At 42.2% G+C, this 12162-nt stretch overlaps 1 protein-coding gene across 1 annotated transcript in view; it reads right to left on the reverse strand.

Moving 5' to 3' along the window:
- The window catches only part of LOC310905612 (uncharacterized protein), a 724478-nt gene that overhangs the window by 458779 nt on the left and 253537 nt on the right, over positions 1 to 12162 (reverse strand). Inside the window, exons 8-9 of the mRNA XM_083852137.1 lie at positions 8874 to 8999; positions 8093 to 8231 (exon numbers count right to left, since the gene is read on the reverse strand). The gene's annotated coding sequence lies outside the window, so the exon portion shown is untranslated. The remainder of the gene's footprint in view (positions 1 to 8092; positions 8232 to 8873; positions 9000 to 12162) is intronic.

A 12162-nucleotide genomic window follows, 5' to 3' on the forward strand; every position in this document is an offset into this window, starting at 1 on the left:
AATTTAGGTGATAGTCCATTTAAGGCTCCAGATATTCAGCTAAAATCGTCTACCAGTGATGTGGGAGGAAACATGAAAGCAGTACAACAAGGGGTAACAATGAGCTCAACCAGTCTAAGAAATTTTCCAAAATTTACAGCACAGCCTTACAGGGTGCAGAAGGCACTGGACAGAGGTCCCAGTAACTCCATTTTACAATAACGCTTGCCTGAACCTTTTGCAGATGTGGTAATTCAAAAAGAAGATGGCTGGCGCTATGAGCCTTCAACGCTGCTGTGTAACTATTAGAAGGGGAAAAAAAAAAACAGTGAGAAGTGCAGTGCTTCCACCAAGAGTCTCCCACATGCCGAAAGATTTTAAGAGTTTCAAGGCATGTTCTTTTTTAAAGTAGAGTTGATCTATAAAAAGCAAAATAAAGTCCTTTGGGAGATTTCTGCCTAGCAGTTGCTGGTCATTTCTGTTCCTAACAGCCAAGTCTGGATGCAACACTGATAAGTGGGCTCTTCCTAAATTGGAACCTAGCTTGGAAACTCTCACAAATACCATTTTGGGGTTCCAAATTCAGCATTTTGGAACAAAATAACCTCATTGTAAAAGTGCTTGTTTCTGACACTAAGTATTCATATCTGGACATTATAGCAACCCATATGAACTCTACGTATCACAGAGCATTTGCTCAAGAGCCATGTTTTCATGCTATTAATTCGGTCCTTTGGATAGCAAATAAATTGCCAAGCATTGAAATCATCCTGAAAACGCTGGGGCAAGCTCCAGTTCAAGGGCAGCTGCCGGGAGCATGCAGCATCTGATGAACCCCACAGGAGCTGGCCTGGTTTCATGCCCAACTCCAACTCCCTGCTCCTAGCCCAGCATCTTTTGATTAACTCATTTCACAGGTAACCTCCCTGAAGCATTCAGGCCAACCTCCGTTAAAACAGCAGCCAATGACTTCTAAGTGAAGATATCACTCAGAGTTGCTCAAGAGCTGTTCATTTTCAGCACTGACAAAAAGCCTGTAAGATCAGACCAAAACACGAAAGAGCATTCTGCAAAGCTCTTGCTGCTGATATCACTGAAAAGCCAGAGCAGAACAAGACATTGTAACGGTAACAACCAGCAATGATTTGCTCCAAAGAGGTTTTGCCAGACAAACTGGATGGATGAAACTGAAATCCTCAATAAAATATATTACTAAGATTCTCCTATCTCACACCCAAGGTATCGACACACTATTTGAATCCCAGAGTTTGACTTGAACTCTCCGGATCTCAAACAAATGCAACCCTCCCAGCAGCTTTGAGGATGGACCCAAACCTGCTCTCCTTTGGAGACTGCCACAATTACAGGGACAGCCCTCGCCCAAGCCACTTGTGGGAGTACAAAGGGCAGCCAAGGCTTTTCTCATTACTTTCTTAACATCACCATTTCAAGAGCTAACTTTTCCATAGTGCTGGCTTCCAGATGCAGCAGAGATGAATGCCAGCTTGGTATAAGTCTGCATACAGAGCCAGGTGGATTTACAAGGGCCTGGGGGCTTTCTGTGGATGAGCAGCTCTTAGTGTAAGCCAGCATCTCTCCCTCCTTCCCCTGCACAAACGGCTTTGCCCAGACTGCTGTATGCAGTTGCATTTCTCTACAATACACAGCTGGGGAGAAGGCTGAGATCTGGCACAACCAAATACTGGCTTTGCTGCACAATTTTCTTGGGTTAGTTTGATTGGTAAAGCAGGCTTCTCCCGGCCCTACAGGCGTTTGGCTGCTTTGCCTTGAGGATTTCCGATAAGACTTCTCCAGCCACTACTTATCTGCTGCAGACAGCCATTTTTCACCCTCACAGCTACTTTCTCTTGTCTGCTTTCTTTCAACAGACCGACCGTCACGGCTTCTACAATGCCAAAGATGCTACAGCATCTATTTATTTATGCTTTTTACTGTATATGTGTATACATACACATATATGAAATACTGTTAAAACAGCAGCCAATGCCTTCTCAAGGTGGTGCACATCTGGTTCCCCAACTTCAGCCTAACTTGTAGCATTTTCTTCCAAGCAAGACCCACTTGCTTGAGCTAATCTCATTTCATGTCTTCCAGACAGGATGCTTGCCATGCACATGCCTGGGCAGAGGCAAAACTTAAAGCTTCTTGTTGCTTGCAGGAGTGTAGGCAAAACCCTAAGCCGGAGCCCCACAGGGCAGTATTAGGCACCATTTCATAGGAGAAGTGTGATTAATGCAACAGTGCCAAGAAAAAACACCCTGGGGAGGATCTGTTGTGAAATGCACCCAAAAAAAAAAAAAAAAAGGAAAAAGCATAATCTAGAAGAGAATGGGGGTGAAAGAGAGAACAAAAGTAGGACTCCCTGCTAAGCCACTGACACTTCAAAACAGTGGAGGAGATTTAGATTTTTTTTTTTTTTTTTTTACAAACTTGACTTGACCAAAGCCGGTATCAACCACGTCTGGCAAATCTTACTCCTGTTGCAGTTTAGGATCACCAATTCAGATGTGTGCTTGCACCTTTTGTGCCTAAGAACACTTTCTAAGCAAGAGAGGCTTTGAGCGTATTGTAGAAGCCCTCAGTCCTGATTTCAGCCATGCTGTAGAACAGAATTTCACCCAGACACGGTATTCACAGGGCAGAAGACAGGAGGACCTGGTGGAGCACGGGGTGCGGGGCCATGAGCTCCACGGCTGCTGTCCCAGCCCTGTCCCAGCTGCACCCACCCACACAGCAGGGCCTGGGTGTGGGGCGCCAGATGTGAGGCTGTTCAGCTCCGGAGTGGAACCGCGTGTGAAGCTGCTTCTGCATCACAGGGGTTTGCAGAAATGTTTTTCTTCGGTTCCAATGCATTCAATATGGGCTTGACATCCTGACATTTCACGCCAAAATGAATCTAGGCATCGGAAGCAGAGCCTTGCGGGGAAGAGCTCAGCCCAGAGTCACGCAACGCAGGGACAGTCATGTAACTCCCAGATGTTAAACGTTAACGTCTTCTTTTAGATATCAAAGCATTCAGAACAGGTAACAGCAGTCTGCACATGATGCTAAGGCAGCTCTGAAAACCATTTGACAAGCTTCAGCAGACTAGGAGCCCCAGGAAAAATACTGACCAAATGCCCTCGATGCTACCATTGAACTGCCCAACAACCACTGCAGGAACTGAAAATAAGATGGGGCGCTTGAAGATCATTTCATAATGAGCGAGTATGTGTGTATGAAACAAAACCACCGCTACCAAGGCAAAGCCTTCAAAAAAAGAGGTTCAGTTCCTCTCAGCAGACCACTGCAAAGCCAGCCCAAGGACTTCTACCCACCATGTCCTGTGAATGCTTCTGGACACCTCCCGTCTCCCAGCACCAGGCTGGGCTGGGGAGCCTGCTGCTGGGGCAGCACTCGCAGCAACAGCGGCTGAGGTTGGGCCAGATCTACCCCACTCCTCCTCTCCTCCCCGCAAGGCCATCTAAAACTACAACAGCAAGAATCAGTCCCCATCCTTACCGAGGAAGTAAAAAGGAAGACATGAAGGCCTCCATAAAACAGTGATCAACAACAACAAAAAAATGTAGCTCAGAAACTGAATGTTTTTCCTTGAAATATTTCATTTCAATACCATATTATTAATTTGAATGTCTAACCCCAAAGTTATTGCAAACCCATAAGAGTTTTCCAACATCAGCTGTTTTGAAGCAAAGCTAAACTTATGCAAAACTTTATTCTACCTCCTTTAGAAATAGGAAATTCATTAAGCAAAGACCTAAAGACTTCTGGTTTGGGTCCTATTATCTTTTTCAGGAAAACACATCCCATGAAATTATTTCCAGCCAATGCTAATTATGCTACAGCTTGTTCCACAATAACACAACTACTCCCGTATCCATCCCAGAAGCCAGCTGTTATGTGGGAAAGAACAGAAGATAAAGAGAATTTTTACCTCCTTTACTAAAAAGTAAAGCGACCACAAAATTAGATCAATAAGTGATTTTAAAGAAAAAAGTATTTCTACCTGTGCTACTGCATCAGCACATACCTCTTCACGTGCCTTGCAGCTGCAAGACCAACTTCCAAGCCATTGACTGATTTATTTTACTTTTTCCTCAGAAACTAGTAGGGTGAAGCACATTGCTTCAGTTTGCTAAACTGGCGTTCTCTGTACCACGACCGATACCTGTTCTCAAAACAAAGGCCATCTTCTCAGAGCCTATTTTTTCCTCTTCCTGCATGAGGCCAGGTATGCCAGAGTGTACCTGCTTCTCATCAAAAGATCTTTTCAGCTGAGGCAGGAACGTGAAATGAGCCTGACTAATTTTCTCTGTTAATACCAGGTTCTGATTGTAAAATTTGGCAAAGATGGAAGCAGTATTAATATGAAGAGCTTGTTCCTTTTCTGAGAAATCTTTGACATATATACACATTTCCTTAAAAATTATCCTTCAAAGGAAAGTGCTAAAAAGAATAGTGCACAGTGTGTGGAGAACTAGAATAGAAGAGTAGCACACTGGCTTAAATTTGCTCTTTGCTATTCTTGAAAAGGAATAAATCCATTATATGGAGCAGTTTCAAATGCAAACACAGACTTGTTACCCAGACTGGCGCTGAGATATTCTATATTGCAGTAACAGAAATACTTTACATTGCTTGTTATCACAGTAACATGCAGAATACTTGAGCTTTTTTCAATCTGAATTCAAGAGAGAAACTTACACAAATCCTAAAACAATGACTTTTTTTTTAAACTAAAAAACAAATTGAACATTCAATGCTAACTTTTCTCAGAAAGAAACAGACATTACAGTTAAAAGAACACAACAGAGTTACAAAAAGTATAGTACTTGCTTTATTTGAAAAGTATTTGATGATCCCTAGTTGAAAGGTACTATTTTATATTATGACAAATCATAACAAGGAACAATGGTTTTAGAACCTCATTAAATGTAAATGAGGCCTAACCTTTGATAGGGGAAAAAAAAAAAAAAAAGATTTTCCTAGCCTGTAGTTTCCTCACAATTTCTATTTTCACATGCTAATATAAGTGAAAACCGTAAACTGTATTTCAGCATGTTTGCTAGTACTAGTAACGTAGGTGATTGCACTTAATTCCTTCTTATCTGTCTACATTACCACAACAGTGAATTATCATGTTGCATCAGGAAGCCCAGCTATCATCGTAAGTAGGCAGATGTAATAAAAATGTTTTTCTACCATTCTGTCATACAAAATCCCATTCAAAGGGCAAACGTGTTTAGCATACTGCTGGATGCTGCCAGTTGGTGTCCCAGAACTCATTGTTCCCACAATCAACATTTTGTGGAAAACAATATTTGAATTTGTGTTTGTCTATTTGAATTTCCACAGGTTTGTGGCAAACGAGGGGAGGTATGGTGTCTGTATACAGCGGAGTCAGCGAGATGGGTTGGTATGGCTGTGCTTCTGGTAGCCTGTTCCAGGATTTGGGTGCACTTGGCCACTAGATGGTGCAATGAAATAAAAATAAGGGACTGAAACTTCAGTGCTTATAATTTGATAGCATGGAAAAGCCTGTTCCAAGTATTGTAGTACTCATTGTAGTTGATGAACATAATAAACATCATGTAATTATGAATTTCCATACTGTAATTGCTGAGTTACTTTGAAAACCCTGTAGTAAGAATAAATCAAGTTCTAACGCTCCTTCAATGTGAACGCTACAAAGGCTGCTTGTGCCCATTTGAGGACCTCACACAGTGAACTCTTTGGGCCTAACCTTTCAGTACTAAAAGGCAGCTCTCTAACAGAAAACAGCGAAGTACTTGTAAGGCACTGCACCACCACGACAAGCAGCACATCTGGAAGGGCTGCCAGCTGAAGCCTGGCACAAGTACTGCCCGCACCTTTCACATACAGCACTCAGGTGTGGCTCAAGGCACAACAGCAGGGATGTGAAAAACATCCCTAACTGTGTTACTGGCATATAAGTTAAGCTGTTTGGTCAGAGCTTCTCCATCTGCCTCCTCGGGTGTAGGCAAACTGAAAAGCATCCACCAAATATTTACAAGAATATATCTGGATGTGTATTTGCTTTGTAAAGTATCCCAGTCGGCATCAGTTTTTATTGTGCTGACAACTAGTACATGAGAAAAACAGGCCCTTTGGCATCCCTTTAATGAAAAGTGAGAATACATTTTACGTTACTGCTCTCTGATGCTCTTCGGTACGCTTTCCCTATCTGCGCATGCATCAGCTAGAAGCATGGGACTCGCAAAAGTAAGCACCTTAAAGCTGCACCAAGTTACTTACTGCAACAAGTAATTTAAAAGGCAGTATGGAATTCAGAGGGGATAACTGGAGGCCCATTCTGGCACTGCTGCCCACAGTGAATAACACAACTCTCCTCTCACAGACCATTCAATTCATGGGTGTCACTTCTTGGACTTTGTAACCTATTGTAACTTATAACTTGTAAAATACTTCCATTACACAGGTCTGAAGCCTCTCTTAGACCTACACAGTAATGAAGTCCGCTCTCAGAGCTGGCTTTGCAGCTCTGGCACCTGTGGAAAACATGCTCTGGTTTTACACTTACCAGGGGCGCGACTTCCAGCAGCAGCGCGCAGCTTCATGGGAACCTGGGAGCTGCTCCAGGCTAAGCACAGCGCCACACCGCATACCTCCCCCAGCCTGGCATCAAGTTTCTGATGCAAATCAAAGTACGATCTTTCTAAACCATACCAGCTGAGGAAGTGACAGCTGTTTTTACTTGCAAACTCCTCCCACGATAACAGCCAGAATGTGGACATGTGAAGCCTTGGCACCTCTAGTTCCTTGGTTTCCTTTCCTGATTGAATGTAGTTGCACAAACTCCTTTAGCTACTTCTTTTTAGGTTGTTTCCTTACATTCTCAAACTTCACCAGGAGATACCTGGCAAATATTGGCCCATTCTGACACGCAATCCCTACTCCTGTTGTCTGTGCTGCAAAGCTCCAGGGCAACAGAGATCTCGGTCATTCTCAAAAGGTGACCCGGCTTCAAAGGCCGCTTCCCTTCCAGCTGAGCGTATTTCAGACGCTTCACCCAAAATACCATTTGCCACTAGAGGGCACTCAAACCAAGCTGCCATTCACAGTAATGCACTTTATAAACGTGGAGGGTTATACGAGGCCTAGCAAAAAGCTCCTCTGGCACCTAGTAAACGTGTACTGCATACCTGATTAACTTTTCTACTGTAAGACAAACATCAATTTTATTTTGAAGTTTCCAACATTTGGAGAGCCAACCTTGGTCCAGACTAATGTCCTCTACGTCTAGAATGAGGCTGTAGGTAGCATAAAACAGTGTTGTTTTTTTTTTAATAATTTGTAGGAAAACAAGAACCGAATCTTTGTACTCATTGTCATGTAACAGATTCAGTCTTACTACAATAGATCAGCAGTGCTTCATCCTGCCCTTGGGCAAAAGCTAAAACATGGGGAAAGCAAAGATTCCTTTCAAAGTCTGGATGACATTTGGCTTCTGCTTGCTACATAAACAAGCAGCTTATTAGTAAGACAGTAGGGTAGATAGATTACCTGCCAGTCCTACAGAAGTGGGAGTGACCAGCTCCCTGCGGTTTAGTAATATAAACACTAGTTGCCCAGTGGGCTGGAAACATTAAGTAGGCTGACTCTTATTTCTTAAGGAGGGAGGGGGTAAAAAGGGAAAGAAAAAAGTGTGTTTCTCCAGAAACTGATTTTCTAAGAAGCAGAAAGTACACTTGGAAGCTCAAACACACACATTAGTAAAAAGGAGAACACTGTAAAATACACTGAAATTAAACTGGTACAAGCACGGCTGAAAAGCTCGAAACTGGTATCACTGTTATCCAACTGGCTTTCTCTTGGTTTATTTTGTAGGGGGACCCACTGCCTTTTTTTTTTTTTATACAGTCTACACACAGAACTGGGAAGTGTTCAGTCATTGCTGCTTTTCAATACTGCAAATTTTGACATGACACCTTTATAAAAATATGGGGCTGAGAAGGAAACCACTGAAATTGCAGTGACAATTTTTCTAAAGTGAATTATGATGCCCTTGGGTCCATCTAAAGTGAGTTATTTTCTGAGTGAGGTACCTTACCTTGGTAGAGCAAACTTGTTTCTCAGCAGCATATCACTCAAGTGCCAGTGTTGATCAAAACATCAGTATATGACAAAACTCGTGTGTGACTTGAGAATGCGTTCTGTGTTTTCAGGCCTTATCCAGAGAATCCGGTTGCCTAGGATGGAAAACAAAAAGCTTTTTGAATAAAAAAATATGCAGAACACATATGGTTGTTTTATCTATAGAAACATTTTATACATTCTGTAAAAATACTCCATGTAGTCATTAATGTTTATCAAATCAATTTCATTTTTAAAAGCTCAATCAACGCAAAGCATTGTTAAAATTCCTGTCTTTCTAAATTATTAAAATGCAAATAACTTCTTAAAATCCCATTTGTGTTTTGCCATATGTTTTGTAGTTGTACTGTTCAGCCTCAATGAATTCCAAAATTAGACTGGTCAGTTTTACTCGCTGGCCTCTAACACCAGCAAAACCAGGCTCGGCAAACGAATAATCAACCCTACAGAAGAATGGTTAATTGAAAATGAAAATTAATTCCAACTTTTCATGGCTTAGTTTATTTGGCTTGTCATTTGAAGAAAATCTGTTAATTTAATTGCCAATGCAAAATTTGATTGTCGCTACAGTAGTATTTTTTTCTGAGAAGACCCAGCTTCTAGAATAAAAGGACCACATGAGGCTCTGTTTTCATCTGATGTTGTTTTCAAGGCATTTAAGCATCAATATTTTTGAAAAGCATAAAAACATGCATTGTGAACACTTAAAACCTGGAAACAAGTTATGAGATACAAACCCTTATTGCTTTCAAAATCCCGTGATTTTTGATGGCCAAGTCACCGTTTGCGGATACTCTGGGTTGGCAACATGGACTCCACCACAATGTTTTCTGCTCCTGAGCAATTCATCCCAGACCCACACACTGTGAATACGTGAGACATGATCAAATTTAGGGGCAGAATAACTTTCTTAGGGACCTCTAAATGGCTGTTCAGTATCTAACATAAAGAATCTATGCTTTCTGGTAGCACTTCATTATAGTCAGGAGTAGATTTATATTTAGATTAACTTCTACAAAACCTGCTGTCTACCCACATACCTTTCATCAAGCTCAAAAATAGCTTGATTCTATATGTTCTGCCAGTGCCTCTTTAAGCATTGCCTGGTCACGAGTAAGAAACAGAGCAGTCACAGGCAAGAAGATGGCAGTACGCTGATCTGATAAGGCTTCATTGCAATAGGTAGCTGCATTTGATGATATAAAAAATTAATTCCATTTCTAAATTAAGTCATTTGAATCAAAAGAAAAAAAAAAAACTAACCCTAGGGCTCAGGGGAGTTGTGGAATATCAAAGAAATAAAACATTAGAATCATAGAATCATTTTGTGTGGAAAAGACTTCTAAGATCATCTGGTCCAACCTCTAACCTAGCACTGCCAAGCCCACCATTAAGCCATGCCCCTAAGCTCTACATCTAACCGTTTTTTTTGAAGACCTCCAGTGATGGTGATTCAGCCACTTCCCCAGGCAGCCTTTTTTTGTGGAAGCCAATTTTGTGTGGAAATTTTACAGTTAGCAACTTGACAGCTATCGAAGAGTAATGACAAAACATAAAATACCCAGTTTAAACTTCACTTTTTTGAAGACGCCCTCATGGAGGAAATATTAACCATCTTCCCAAAGATTCCAACAGCAGCTTGGCTTCAAAACCTCCACAAGCTTCCTATCAACCTCCCTTCTTCATGTCCCGCTTGCCCGCAGCGGGGAGCTGAGAACAGGACCAGGGGACTTCTCGGCTGGGTGCCACCAGGGCCAGCAAGAACCACACACAGGTGGGCAAGCTCGAAAGGAAGCAGCTCTTTTGGAAAGAGCACATGAAGACCCTGCAGAAAGCCTCTCCTGAAGGAAAACCTGGGAGGCCGAAACCCTGAGGGCTCATTGGAAGGCCTCTGGGAGTAACTCCAGGCCTCAGGGCCGCTCAGACCGAGTCACTGCTTCTGTGGCCCTGATGCTCTGCACGCAGGGTTACATGCGTGGAGCTGAGAAAACATCCAGAAACCAAGTGCATTATATACTTCTTTTTTCCACAGACTAATTCTGGAAGAACTCTCTCAATAAACCTGCAGTACAGGAGCACCCACAGGCTGCTTTTTCCTTACATTTTTGCTGGGTCCCATCTCGCAAGAGTGGGATCCTGTGAGGCCTAATGGCTGACTGGCCTGCTGCTGCTGGTTGAGGAGGTGTTTCACCCAGCCAGACGGGGGATTCTCCTTCATGTAGATGGGAACCACAGGCTGACTTTTCATTAGCAAGTTCTTCACAGCACACCCCAGGTTTTCTACTTTACCTACAGATGCCAGAGCTGTGAGTGGAGGCAAGTACTCTCACATCAGCGAGCGATGAACTGAGGGGTGCTGGCAGTGAGCTGAGGGTGGCTGGAGTGGCCACTTGCCAGGACTGATACGGACACAGAGGGCACAGCTTCGGCCTCTTCACATGCAACCTCTGCTACAGATACTAAAGCCACAGCACTGTGCAGCCCCTCAGAGATTGGGATGGCCTTGCAGAGATCTTTACAATAAAAGCTGCTTTGGGCTAACAAAAACATCACTGCACACATTTAAGACATGTTGGTTTCTTGGCCAAAGGACACAAACAAGAAACTGCAATTCTAGACAAGACCCAGGCCAGTTTGTGCTCAGTTAGGTCAGTCCAACTCTGAAATCCGAGTAGCAAATAGCAGGATTTGGGACTAAACACTTGCATTGAATTGTCTTTATGAACATGGCATTTAATGAAGGTTTCTTAAATATAACAAACAAACTAAGGTTAATCCTATTCCCAGCAGATCTGCAGCACTGGATATGTGTTTCTGTATAAAAGCAGATAGTTTTGGTGAAGCCTTATAAAGAAATTCTGACATCAACCTAAATAACCCCTCAGGTTATTACCAAATCATGCACATTCTCTTCCTGCCAAGAATCAGTTCTACTGTGCCCAAGTTTTTTCCTATGTTTCCTAAATTCAGAAGAATATTGTATCAGACACCATACAAACAACCGGTCAGGCAGACTTGGCTAGACGTGTATCAGAGATATCAGTATGTCACTGATCTGCTGGTCGCTGAGCTACCTCAGTGTGGAACAGGCATTCCTGCAATTCTCACATCAGTGTCATACTTTGCTCTTTCTGCTATTAAAATTTCATCTATTTCTAATGCTTCTATTTTTCTGGTCATCCAAGATGCAAACGATTCTCCTGTCTCATCAGCAGTAGGAAACTCCAACTTTGTCTGAATATAACCAACATCTGCATTTAAGTTAGTAATTTAAAACAAAATACATGAGGCGGATACTGGAGGAACCCTAGACACGTTTGTATCACACACACTGGTCACCATGGTCTATCTTCCTGCAAAACCTCTAGATCCCACCCCAGTCTCCATTCAGGTAAATTTACTACTTAAAACGAAGCAGGTTTTTGAAGTTATTTCCAACAATCTCAGGAAAAAAAAAAAAAAACAAGCAGAGATGAACAGCTGAAAATTTTAATCCAAAATTAAACCAGACTTCACCTGCAGTCCAAAATTGTTTAAACAACTACTCTTTTAATTCCTCATCCTGGTTGTGGCTAACTCTGTGAGGAAGAATACCAGGACAGGCTTCAGAAAACTAACAGATTACTCTGGAAGATAGAAGATATTGGTGCATTTCAATGAAAAGTCCCAAATACTTATTATCACCCCTCCAAATCTGATATTTACCTATTACAGCATGACTGTCTTCGCAGATACGTTTGTTATCTCATTATGGTTACTTCAGCTGAACTTCTAAATTATTAAATCCTTAACTTTCAGAAGGAAATCAAGGAACAGGCTGCCTATGAATAGGCTGCTCAGGGAAGTGGTTGAGTCACCATCCCTGGAGGTCTTTAAGAGACATTTAGATGTTGAGCTTAGTGATATGGTTTAGTGGAGAACTTGTTAGTGTTAGGTCAGAGGTTGGACTGGGTGATCTTGGAGGTCTCTTCCAACCTAGAGGATTCTGTGATTCTGTGATATAAATACTGGCAGTAATAAAGGCTT

Source organism: Anser anser, assembly GCF_964211835.1.
Source record: "Anser anser genome assembly, chromosome: 11".
Classification (NCBI taxonomy): Eukaryota; Metazoa; Chordata; class Aves; order Anseriformes; family Anatidae; genus Anser; species Anser anser.